The sequence below is a fragment of the Camelus ferus genome, chromosome 6, assembly GCF_009834535.1.
Source record: "Camelus ferus isolate YT-003-E chromosome 6, BCGSAC_Cfer_1.0, whole genome shotgun sequence".
Lineage (NCBI taxonomy): Eukaryota > Metazoa > Chordata > Mammalia > Artiodactyla > Camelidae > Camelus > Camelus ferus.
The window spans coordinates 10,623,626-10,636,152 of NC_045701.1; the positions used below are offsets into that span (position 1 = coordinate 10,623,626).

The 12,527-nt window shown below is 40.8% G+C and overlaps 1 protein-coding gene across 1 annotated transcript in view; it reads left to right on the plus strand.

Annotated features, from left to right (window-relative positions):
* Window positions 1-10,905: 10,905 nt before the first annotated feature.
* Window positions 10,906-12,527, plus strand: part of ZNF280D (zinc finger protein 280D) — a 248,542-nt gene continuing 246,920 nt past the window's right edge. The window contains exon 1 of the mRNA XM_032481101.1: window positions 10,906-11,604. The gene's annotated coding sequence lies outside the window, so the exon portion shown is untranslated. The remainder of the gene's footprint in view (window positions 11,605-12,527) is intronic.

Sequence of the window (12,527 nt, forward strand, 5' to 3'; positions counted from 1 at the left end):
TTTGTTAAAGCAAAATTGTGTACTTCATCCTCTAGGATTTTCCACAGTATGGATTTTCTTATTGTAAATCTCCTGGTGTCATTTAATATGTTTCTTTTTCACCTGTGTTTTCTGCAAGTTATTATTTATACACCTAGGCTTAATCAAATTCTAGTTTGATTTTTGGCAGGAATATTCCATATGTGATGTTATATACAGGAGGCAAGTAATGTCTGCTTGTCCCTTTTTTGTGAAGTTAGCATCATGGATTACAATATGATGACATTCTATCATTTCTGCATTGATTATTAGCTGGGATACCCTGTAAAGAGAAACTTCCTCTTGTCAAGTACTAGGTTAGTCTGAGGTACCATCTGTTTATGAGAAGTGAGATAGATGATTGATTCTTCTCTTCACCAGTTTTCAAAATAATGAGTCAATTCCTTGGCATTTTTCCGAGCATACCAATAGTTTTTTGTTTTAGAGTATCAATCTGAGCTAATAGATTGAAACATATATATAATATGCTTCAGTCCATTACAGTTATCCTAATTAATACTCAGATTGTTTCCTCTTTGACCAATGGGAGAATCTTCAAGTTGGTGCCTGAGTGCCTTTTGTTTTTTGCTTTATTTTGTTTTGGCTTTTGTTTGTTTGTTTGTTTTTATTTCTGCAGTAACTCAATACACATTTATTAAGGCTCTCTTATACGCCGAGAGTATAAATACTGGTAAAATCTAGACCTAGTGAATAGGAAGCTTGTTATCTATAGGAGAGATATGCACATATACAACTACTTTTAAAAAGGAAAGACTTTATACCATAATAAGAACAAACTGAATTTAGGAGAGCATGTGAATAAATCTGCTTATTATATGAAGCAGGATGCTAGGACAAGGCTTTGCAGACTGAGTGACATTTTTGCTCATTCATATGTTGATCTTTCACCATTTTAACCACAATATTCCTTTTGACATGACCCAGAAATCTCTGATACTTACCTTCTGACAAGATGACAAGGTGTTCCAGGATCACCTTGTAATTTCCTGCTCCAGTCCTGAAACCAGCCCTTTTTCCAAGGAGCCCTGGAAAAGATTTGTAATGGCTGCATCTTACGCATATGCTATTATTTATTTAACCAGCCCATTAATGGGGAAGAAGAGGTTTTGGTAGCTTCTTACCATTGTCTATTAGAAATTAAGTACTTAGCCTTTAATAGAAAGAACATGTATAAGTGACTGATGGTGTACTTATAAATGTTTTTGCTATTATTTAATGTTTAAAGAAAGGCTAGTCAATTGGCCCATTTATGGCATATAAACCAGCATATATCATTCACCTATTGCAGCCATCTGCCTCTAGAGTGGAGCTCGCTAACAGTTAATTAAAAGGTGGCAGCAAGCATAATATAAAACCTCTGGTAGGAAGGAAAGTATGGATGTTTAGTCTCTAACACTCATCAGCTCTTAAAGATATTCTACTTCTTAGAACTGAAATCCGTCTCACAGTCCCTAGACATTTCATCATCAGGCAAGAGCATAAGACTTGGTGGGAGTGTGATAAATGGAAGATTTTTTTACTGATAAACTGTATTGGAAGCAGCCCACTGATAACTATGCAAAAGGTTACAGAAGGAGATTTGCAATCTCCCAGCCACCCCAAATCCTCTATTTGGCTGATTGGAATATTTGGACTGGCTAAAATGTTAAAGTAAGTAAAAATAGCTTTCAAATAAATGCAATTGGTATACATTTTGGAGTACTAAAAGTTTTCTTTAATTTTTGGAATGTGATACTGCTAATTCCAATTTATACATGATGCAATCTGCCTTTTTCCCAAACAGATGTTTGAAAGCTATTTTTCTAAAACTTCTGGACATAGGCTGCAACCCTTTCCTTTAGGAAGAAAATCAAATTATAATATCAGTGTCCAGAGGGAAGCCAACAGTGATTGTCATCAATTATTTTCTTTATTTACTTGGTTCATGTGGTCAGGTTCTGTGGGATAAAGGTGCTATTAGTCAAAGCTCATTAAACGAAATTGCAATTCATAGGTGTATTTAAAAGTTAACTCTGATCCTTCAGAACCATTAACATTTAGGGTTAACAACATTCACCCTTCATATTATTAGGGAAACTTAAACATTAAACATTAAAACCAGATAAACAACAAGGTCCTACTGTATAGCACAGGGAACTATATTCAATATCTTGCAATAAACTGTAATAGAAAAGAATCTGCAAAAGAATATATATTCATAACTGAATCACTTTGCTGTACATCAGAAGCTAAAACAACATTGTAAGTCAACTACACTTCAATTTTAAAAAATCACAATGAGATACCATTACACTTTATTAGATTGGTCAAAATTTAAAAGACTGAACATGCCAAGTTTTGTGACAATGGAGGAATTGGAGCCCTCATGTACTGCTAGTGGGAAGATAAAATAATGCAACCATTTTGGAAAACAGTTTGATAATTTCTTAAAAATTTAGATATATACCTATTATATGATCCAGTCATTCCAGTCCTAGATAGTTACCTATGGGAAATGGAAGCATATGTCCATACAAAGACTTGTGCATGAATATTCAAAGAAGCTTTGTTTGTAATAGCCCCCAAATGGGAAAAGACCAATGTCTCTCAACAGTGAATAGATAAACTGTGGTATATACATACAGTGAAATACTACTCAGCAATATAAAGAAATAAACTGTTGATGCACATGACAGCATGGATGAGTCTGGAAATAATTATGCTGAGTGAAAAAAGCTGGATAAAAAGAGTGCATAATGTATGATTTAATTTACTTAAATTCTAGAAAGTACAAACTAATCTATGGTGACAGAATGCAGATCAGGGTTGCTTGGAAAGGGAGGCGTGGGCAGGAGAGAGAGGAATCTCAAAGGAGCATCAAAAAATGAAACTTAGCAGTGTTGGATGTGTTCATAATATTAACTGTGGTGATGGCTTCATGGATGTATACATGTGACAAAACTTCTCAAATCATACACCTTAAACATGTGCACTTATATATTGTACATTTCATCATATGTCAATTATATGTCAATAAATCTGAAAATAAATTTTTTAAACTGAAGCAGAACTCAGAGTGGGCTTGAATTTATTGTTTCCATGTTCTGATCACTTAATACTTACAATCTATCATGCCAAAATAGAAAACTGGTATACATGTTTTCTTGTAGGCAGTTATATTCATTTCCCTTCCTGTTTGTTCATTTCTGTTCATTGTTGGGGGTGGATTTTTTTAAACTTTTTAAAAATTGTGATAAAATATAGCTAACATAGAATCTACCATTTTAACCATGTTTAAAGTATGTAATTTGGGGGCATTGATCACATTCACAGTGTTGTATGCCCATCACTACTATTTCCAAAACTTTTTCGTAACTCCAAACAGAAACTCTACACCCATACATGGCCTTGAGTAGAGAACCAGTAACACAAAGAAGCAAGGATAGCAGGCAGTTCTCTCTCCTGCAGAAGTACAGCTGCCAGGTTAAGTTCCCAGGATAGTGAAGGTAGCAGAGGAAGGAGGCAGAGCCCAGCATCCTGGGCAGCATCAGTGATAGCAATCTCCCCACTGGGCTATTTCCGCACAATGATTCGGGGCAGTTCTGAGCTTGGTTGTCAACCCTCAAAACGATTCAGTGAGCTACTTGCTTTCTTTGCTTTTAAGTCAGTCAGAATTGATTTTTGTTGCTTGAAACTAAGAATCCTGATGAAGCCAGAGGGTCTGCCAGAAGCTAGCTGGCACAGCCCATCAACTGGCAGTATAAGTACAGATGCCACCTGGGTCACCACTCAGGATGATCTCTACCAAACCTGGCGATGACTATTCTGAGCAAGGTGAAGCCACTACTTGGTAGAAGGGTGTCTGTTTCCTGGCATACATCTCTATGCCTCCTCTGGTGATGAGGTTTCTGACAATGATGAGTCTTGGCCTAATAGGACTAGATTTATATGCTAACCCTGTCATTAACTAGTTATGTGACTTTGGGCTAATCACTTAGCCTCTATTACTACATTTGTTCACATTATATCATAATTATTTTTATAACCTTATTGGGGTATAATCTACATATCATAAAATTCACCATTTCAAGTGTATAATTCAATAATTTTTAGTAAATTTACTGAGTTGTGCAGCCATTACCATGATCCAGTTTTTAAAACATTTTCATCAACCCAATAAGATTCTTTGTGACCATTTACAGTTAATCCCTATTCCCACCCCTGTTCTAGGCAACCACCAATCTACTTTCTGTCTCTATAGATTGGCCTTTTCTGGATATTTCATATAAATAGAATCATACATCCATAATTGTTTGTTAGACTAGTTTTTTTTTCCTGCTATATAGTGAGTTTCCAAATGGCCTAGGCCTAACTGAACTCTGTCAACAATGTACATAGCACAGTGCTTTATATGTAGTAAATACTCACAATAAGATAAAAAACGCTGATACATATCTCATGATGTTGTTGTTGTTGTAGGGATTAAATGAATCCATGAGACTCCTGACAAAGTGGGGTCCCCGGACGAGCAGCATCAGCATCAGTGGGAGCTGGCTACAAATGTAGTCTTGGGCCCCATCTCGGATTTAGAACCTGTATTTTCATAAGAGCCTCAGGAGATTCAAATTTTTCCTTTAGGCTTGAGAAACATTGCTCTAGACTGTAAGTTAGTTCCATGAGGGCACAGATTATGTGTGGCACATAGTAAGTACTCAGTACCATTTGTTGTATGAGTAAATGAATGGTGATACATATGAAAGCATTTTGTGAACTGTTTAAGCTCTATATACGCAAGATTGCAAAAGAACAAAAGTGTGGTTTTTTGGCTTAACTAAAATCTGTTAGAGAAATAGTTTGGACTGACATTTTATAATGCCAGTTTATATACTGAAGCGGGACTATTTATTTTCTTTCAGTTGAATGACAATTCCATGAAGAAACTCAGTTTTAGGTTAAAAAAAATAGCTCCTTAACTGAAGTGGACCTTAGAGTGAGTTTAATAGCATGACAGCTAATTATAGAACTTCTTACTTCTAAAGATTGACAAAGAAAATTTATCACAGTTCTATTTTCTGTGAGACAATTCCTTGATCAAGAGCTAAGATGCTGATGTCAGACTTTAAGAGAGAGGATTGGTAGGTGTTGTATAGTTGGCATCAGTCTCTAACAAAGAAAACCCACGTAGTTCACCATTTAAAGTGTGGCTTGAAATGCTTTATCATTTAATCATTCTTCAAATCATCAAACATTTATCAAATTTGTCTCCATCTGACAAGTACTGTGCCAGGGCTTTCTGATGGATTGCCAGGTACAATATTCTCGAGGAGTTCCATGTCAATACAATGATGATAACTTTTTAACTGCATAGACTTTTTATGATTTATGAATGCATGAATGTTAAAAGTCTTAAAATGCTATAAAAAATTAAGCCACATTAGTTATATATTTAACAAATTTATAGGATAGGGTAAAATTACATTCTCCTGGTAGATCCAGGCTATATGGCAAACACTTAAGAATAAGAATTATTTTTATTTAGGGTTGCTCAAAGGAATATAACAGGGATGTCCTGGTTATTTTCCGTTTGCTCCTCCAGATCTATTTGTCCATTTTTCACCCTGTTTGCCTTGCTCTATAATGTAGACTGATATCTACAGACTATACCATCCAAGCCCTCTAGCTTCTGGTTGCGTTTTACCAGTGGGAGGTACCAACAGAAGTACAGAGAGTGGGAGAAAAAGAAGACAAGTGTTTATTCCCTGTCCTTTGCTGGGCCACATTTGGCAGTGGCTGCATTTCTCTATTTATAGTCACAGCTTTTGTCAGGCATCCCCTTCCAAACTACAGCCCTTACTGGGTTCCATTAAAAGCTCCCTTCCTCTGCTCCTTCAGGTTTAAGGCTTCTCATTGTTACCAGTCTTTAAGTGCTTTACCATTGTTGGTTGGTTCCCTTAACCCATCCCACTATATATTTACCTCTGTAAATTGACCCTTTATTAAGTTCTTTTAACCTTTTTTTTTCTTTCCTTTTTACCCTTTTGAGTGTGCCATATTTAGTGTTACAAGAAGAGGCAATCAATCAGTCAGTATCTGAAGACTGCCTGCTGGGCTGGCACTGTTAAGACATATAATACATGATCCTGCTCTGGAGACACTTACAGTCCAGTGAAGGGGATAAAACCAACACATGTGAAACAATTAGGAAACACTGCACACTGATATCTAATGAGAGACATTTGGTTTTTTGCCACTCAGCATCAATTCACTCTTCTGATAACCATACCCTGATTTTCCTCTTCTATCACTCTCAGTCAATGTCTTTTAGGTGGAGTGGACTCCACTCTCAACAACATAAGTAATCATTCCTCTGGCCACATGTCCTAATCAAAGCCCATAAAATATAAGGAGCTTCTTGCTGGCACTTCTGGGAAAGAGGTATGCACTCTTCCACTGAGATTGCTAACAGTGAGGATTATGTGAACTGGAGCTGCCAGGAGCCACCATATGGAGCCTGAGAATGAAGCCAGCACAGAATACAGAGCCAAGAGATGAAGCGGAATAGAATTCTAATGACATTGCTTAAGCCCTTGGATCAAGCTATGCCTTAAGCTAAATATATCACTAGTTCTTTAGTTATATGACCCAATAGTCAAAATATTCTTTTTTTGCATGAGTCAGTTTGAGTTGTGTTTTTTATTTTGTCACCTGCAACTAAAATAGTTCTAATAATTCATAAATCGGTACCAGGAGTGGGGATTAGTAAGAGAAAGATCTTAAAATGCTGAATCAGTTGATTCAGATTAGGCCCCATCTATCCTGGGCTGGGAATTCAATAGTAAAGTAGTAGGTTAAACTGGCATCTGCTGTATAGGAGGATTGAGAACATGCACCTATCATACATGAAATATAAAAGAGCCTGTTAGTAAAAGGTCAGATCTGAGAGTACATCAGCTATCACTTTCTGGCTTTTAGTTAGGTCCTATGAGAAAGACTCAAGTTTAAGATTGACCTTTATCTAAAGCGAGGGGCGAGGGGAATACTGCTTTGTTATAAATGATCATTTTTGCTTATAGGCTGCAGTCAAAAATGATAAAAAGAACTTCAACAATCTGGAGCCATTAAGTGTTGGAAAAGCCCCCAAAAGAATGTTAATGCCAATAAAAGCAAGAAATGGGGAAGACTAGTGCTTGGGAGAAGTCTGAATACACTCAGACCTCACTCAAGCAATGCCTGCCTGCTTAGAAAGGTACTAATGATCCTACTCTGCTCCTCCAGCACGGCTACGCCCCACCCCCCACCCCCAGTCCCCTACCTTGCAAACCCAGTGGCTGTTGTTTCAAATTGTTCTCAGGCAGAAACCAAAATGTGGGCTATTAAGTGAGGAGAAGAGAATACAAAGGCCTATTACTAAAAGACAAAAATACTCCTATTGGAATCTAAATGCAAAGACTGCAGTTCTATATGCCCTCTGGCTCTGGAGGGTATTTCCCCTCCATGGAAATAGTCACATGCAAATAGAGACTGGAAGCTTACCAAGAAGTAAAGGAAATTGTATTGTAAGAGAAACAAGCCTAGAGAATAAAAGCTAGGTTACTTACTCCTGTAACAGGTAATGCATAAGTCTTAGTAGAAAACAATAGATGTTTATTTTTCACTTTTGTAGAGTCCAGTATCAGTACTCTTAATCAGCAGGTGGTCTTCTATAAGGTCATCTGGCTACCCGGACTCCTTCCATCTCATGGCTCTCTTAGGAGTATTCTCTAGAGTCTTTGAGTCCTTTCAGTGCAGCCACAGGAGGAAAAGAAGACCAGAGAATGCTTACCTGGCTCTTAACCACACTGTTAAGAAGTAATCCACATGACTTCCACTCATATCCCAATGAGACAGTCATATGACTTTACCAAGATTAGCAGGGAAGCTGGGAAATGTAGTCCCTGGCTATAGAGCTACTGCCTAGAAACACCTCAACATAACAGAAGAGGATCCTAGCTATTTGGTGGTGAGAACTAGTTATCTCTGCCATAGCAAGTGGTCTTGCAATCCCTAATGTATCAGGAAGCAGAATGCTGAAGAGGTATAGTCCCTAGAGGATTCTCCTCCCCATGGTCCATTACAGATATGACATGGAGGAACAATGGATGAGAGATTCTCCAAGAGCAGAACATGTGGCAGCCAGATGGGCTGATCAAAGAACTTTCTCCTCTCTCATGGTAGGAAGCCTTTGCTATTCCTGTCCAGCAAAATATTATATACTTTATGAACTGGAGACCACTGTGTGATTACCACAGTCATTTTTCCAAGTATGAGTTTTCATTGCAGGGGTTCTTTTCATTTTCTGTCATTATTAAGTATTTTGTAGCTAATTTTGTCATGTAGCCTTAGGTTCCTAGACCATGAAGAACTGTATCACTGCAAGATAGAGAAACATGCTTTATCCTGCTATCTTGGACTTGAACTTAGCAGCAGCTAGACGAGACTTTGGATCATCTCTCCTTGGGGAGGAAGTGCAAACATTGTGGCGGTAAAAAAATACTGTTTCATTGAATAGGCATAAACTTTTTTTAGGTATATGTAGAAAAATGAAGAGAACAACAGGGATGTGTTGTATGTCTGCTGTTTCTACTACCCAGGACATACACCACCCTTCCTCTGATGACCATACTCCTACTTTCTAAAGTGGAATCACCTTATTGTACCATTCACATTCACTCAGCTCCTGGGAAGGGCTTCTGAATCAGACCAGGCCAACCTGAGCTTCTCATTCTCTTGGCAACAGTGAGTAGTTCAGGAATGGCGACCTGGTAGTGAGGGTAGTGTGAGCCCAGAGCTGCTGGTTCCTGATTTGTTGAGATTGAGCTTGAGAATGAAGCCGACAGCAGAGGAAATAATCAATATATCAGGGAGAATCCAAATCTTGATGACATAATTTGAACTCTTCAGCCAAGCCATGGCTAACAAAACTATCTTGAACTTTTCAGTTATGTGAGCCAATGAATTCTCTTCCCTGTTTAAGTCAATTTGAGTTAGATTTTATGTCACTTGCAACCACAGATCCCTACTGAATCAGTACTAAGTCGTGTGAAAGTAGATCCATAAATAAATATACACAGGAATAAATGGACATGAATATATTTGAGGGAAAGACCTAACTAAAATTAAAGGGGTAGACTGAGGAGTGGTTTACAGGGTAAGAGGGAACTTGAAAATCAGTCAGAAGAGTTTAAATTTAATGGAATAGAAAAATACAGGCATGAAATTATCAAAGCATGAAGAGATGTGCTAAAAGAAAAGATTTAGAGTGATTTTTCTGGCAGTTTAGATTGGAGCGGAGTGGGAAGGAAGTCGGAAAGACCAGCTCTAACTTTCCTGTTCATTGCACAGCACTCACGTTGGCCACCTTGCTTCCCACTAATTCAAACTCACTAAACACTGGCCTGGGAATCTTTACCCTTGCTCTTGTCTCTGGAAAGTCGTTCATCTAGACTTTTGCTTGGCTTTCTTCCTCATTTCATTCAGATCACTATTTAAACGTAACTTCATCAAGGAGGCCCTTCTAGATCAACTTAGCTGAAATAAATGCACTGCTTCCACCTTCATCCTTGTCTGTCCTTCCATTCTGCTTTGTCTTCATAGCACTGATCACTACATGACATTATTCTGTACATGTTTGTTTGTAAATATATTGTCTCTCTCCCCCAGTGGAGGAATTGCAATGAGATTCCATGAGGGCAGGGATTTGTTTTATTCAGTGATGTATCCCTGGAAAGTACAACATAGACTGGCACATAGAAAGTCCCCAATGAAAACATGTTTGATGAATGAATGAGTGAAATGCGTTAACTGAGATGCAAAAACAAATCGCAAGAGGGCTGAGCTAGTCTCTTAAATTCCTAGAACATTCCTATCATTTCAGCCAAAAAGCTCCCACTTTTGCTCCACCTCCGCAAGGCGAAGGTAATTAGGGAGGTTGGCTACTGCTAAAGCTAGGACTTGGGATACTTCCTCTGACGGTTCTGGTAAGTATGCTATTTTCTCCTGAGTTACCCCGTTAAGAAAGACACATCTCCAGTTCCAGACTGGACTGGGTTCTTTCACCATCTCAGCTTCAAGCAGAGTTCTGAGAGAAAAACGAAGTGGTGAAGGCTGAAAGTCTCAAAGATTCCAAAGTATTTCTCTTCCCGAGGATTAGCAATCAGGTGAATTTCAGAACGATGACAACTTGGAGGGTACAAGAGTCACACGCCAGGCGGAAACCGGCCCCGGAGCAATGTCGGTTGATCCCTCCCTACCACTCAACTTTCTACCGCGGCCTGCACAGAAACCAGCACGCCAGCACTTCGGGGGATAGTGGTGCTTTCACCAAGTTTTCCTCCCCGGCGGCTTCTCCCCACCCGCCCCTCCCACTGCGGGCTCGGCCTCCGATTTCCGCTGATCCTGGCTGGAGGGAGCCCGGAATCCAATTACTTTTCCCAAGGGAGCGCAATCCACCCGTCTGGTCGTGAAGAGGGGGGCGGGGGTCGAGGAGACGCGGAGGCCGCCCCTCCCCCGCTGCCCGGGCCTCTGGGCCCCGGCAGCCCCGGGCGGGGCGAGGTGAGCCGTGGAGGGGCGCGCGGCGCCGCCGCCGGGACTATTTGTCCTTCCGCGCGGGGCGCTGCGGCCCGGCGCCGACGTCGGCCGGGCTGAGTGGCAGGAGATTAGCCAAGGGCTTCCCCCGCCGCGCGCCCCCGGCCAATCGGCGCCGCGCGGGCGGTGCTCGGGGGCCGCGCTCACGCACATTCCAGAAGCCACGCCTCACACGAACATCCCTACCCCCGCGCACGCGCCCCTTCCCGCCCCGCCCTCCCGGCCGCACGCGCGCTGCTCCTCGGGGCCGTTCTCCAAGTCTGGGCCTGGACTCTGGCTCCTGGGCCCCGTGGTGCTGCTCTCTAAAGTGAAAGTGAAATGAGGAAAGGCGGCCAAGGGGTCTGTCGGAGAAGGGTAATTAGCATCTGTGTCAAGGTTTACACGACGGCTCCACCACCGTCAGGCCTGCTCAACCGACTGGAGGGAAGCTACGGAGACTGACGTTGAGGAGGAAGAGGATATCCCTCCTGATTCTTCAGAGATGGGATGGAGAACTTGTTCCATATCCTTGGGTGTTCTGTAGTGAGAGGACCTAAAACTGCTGGATTTCTCACTTGGTTTTCAGTTGTGGTCAGAACACTTGATATATCCTTTCCCCGTCTGAGGGGAAAAACCCAACATTCTCGCCTGCACACATTGTCAGACTGATGAGGCCACAACTGACATACACGCTTGAAGGAGAAAGTGCTCTATTGTGCCTTGTTTTCTCTTTTGAATTACATCCTCCTGAGACTGTGGCTGACCCCTTAGGCCCATGGCGTTCCTGAATGTGATTGACATGCGTGATTAGCAGGCTAGTGAGAGAGAACCAGGGAAATTGCTGTCAAAACAATTACATACAGGGACATCAGAACAATGGCTTGAGAGCCCCCAGGGGCTTAGAGACCATCCTAGTTCTGCCACGGGTGCCCTCTGGGACCTTGGCCAAGTCAGAGCATCTCTCTGTGCCTTCGTTTCTTTCTGGTAAGTTAAACTATTCTTACCACTCTTAATCTCAAATGTATCATGAAAATAAACTTATATAACCAAGGTGAAAGCATCGAAGGTTTTGTTTTCGTGGGGTAGGTGATGGTGCTTTAAAGACTCTGAACAGAAGAGTCTGTAAAAGGAAGCCATTTGATCTTCAGCCTACTACCTGGTCATTTAAGTTAAACTTAATACACATGTATTGACACTAACTCTGTAGATGCATAATTCTAAGCTTGGTACTGTATGGTCTTCATAAGAGTGATGTATATCTGTTGAAAAAATCCGTGCATAAGTGGACCTGTGGAGTTCAAACTAGTATTGCTCAAGGGTCAACTATATTATCTGGTAAAGCCACTAACTCCTGCGTTCTCAGACCTTATCTCATGCCTGGGTCAGTTCCCATCCCTAAGTCTTCATCATTTTCATTCTCTGACTATTTCTGCTCAGGGGCCACAACAAATTGCTAGATATATACAGAATGGTGCTGTGGTTGGAGCTCCCAAGTGAGCCTAAGCTGTGGCTCGAGGTTCAGACACGTCTGGGTCTGTCTGTGGAACTGATGGGAAAGGTGCCAGAAGCCTGTTTACTGGAGTGATTGAGAAGCTTTCTGGGACAGAACATGTCCTCAGGGAAGGAGTCGAACACAGTGAGCTTGAGCCAGAAACAAAGACTTAAGTCTTGAGAAGGGAGAGGTCCTTTTGCACCCAGTCCTGTGTCTCCTGGCCCTTGTTTGAGTCCACTCAGAGTGGGGAAGGGATGGGGGAAGGAGGAGAAGATGGAGGCTATGGGTAAAAGTTGAAATGTCTGTTTCAGACTTTTCAAGTTCCACATTTCATGTGCATTACACATGTTCTCATGTTTACTAGAAAAGATCAAGTTAACAACAAAAGTGCAAACAACAGAAAACCAGAATAGAG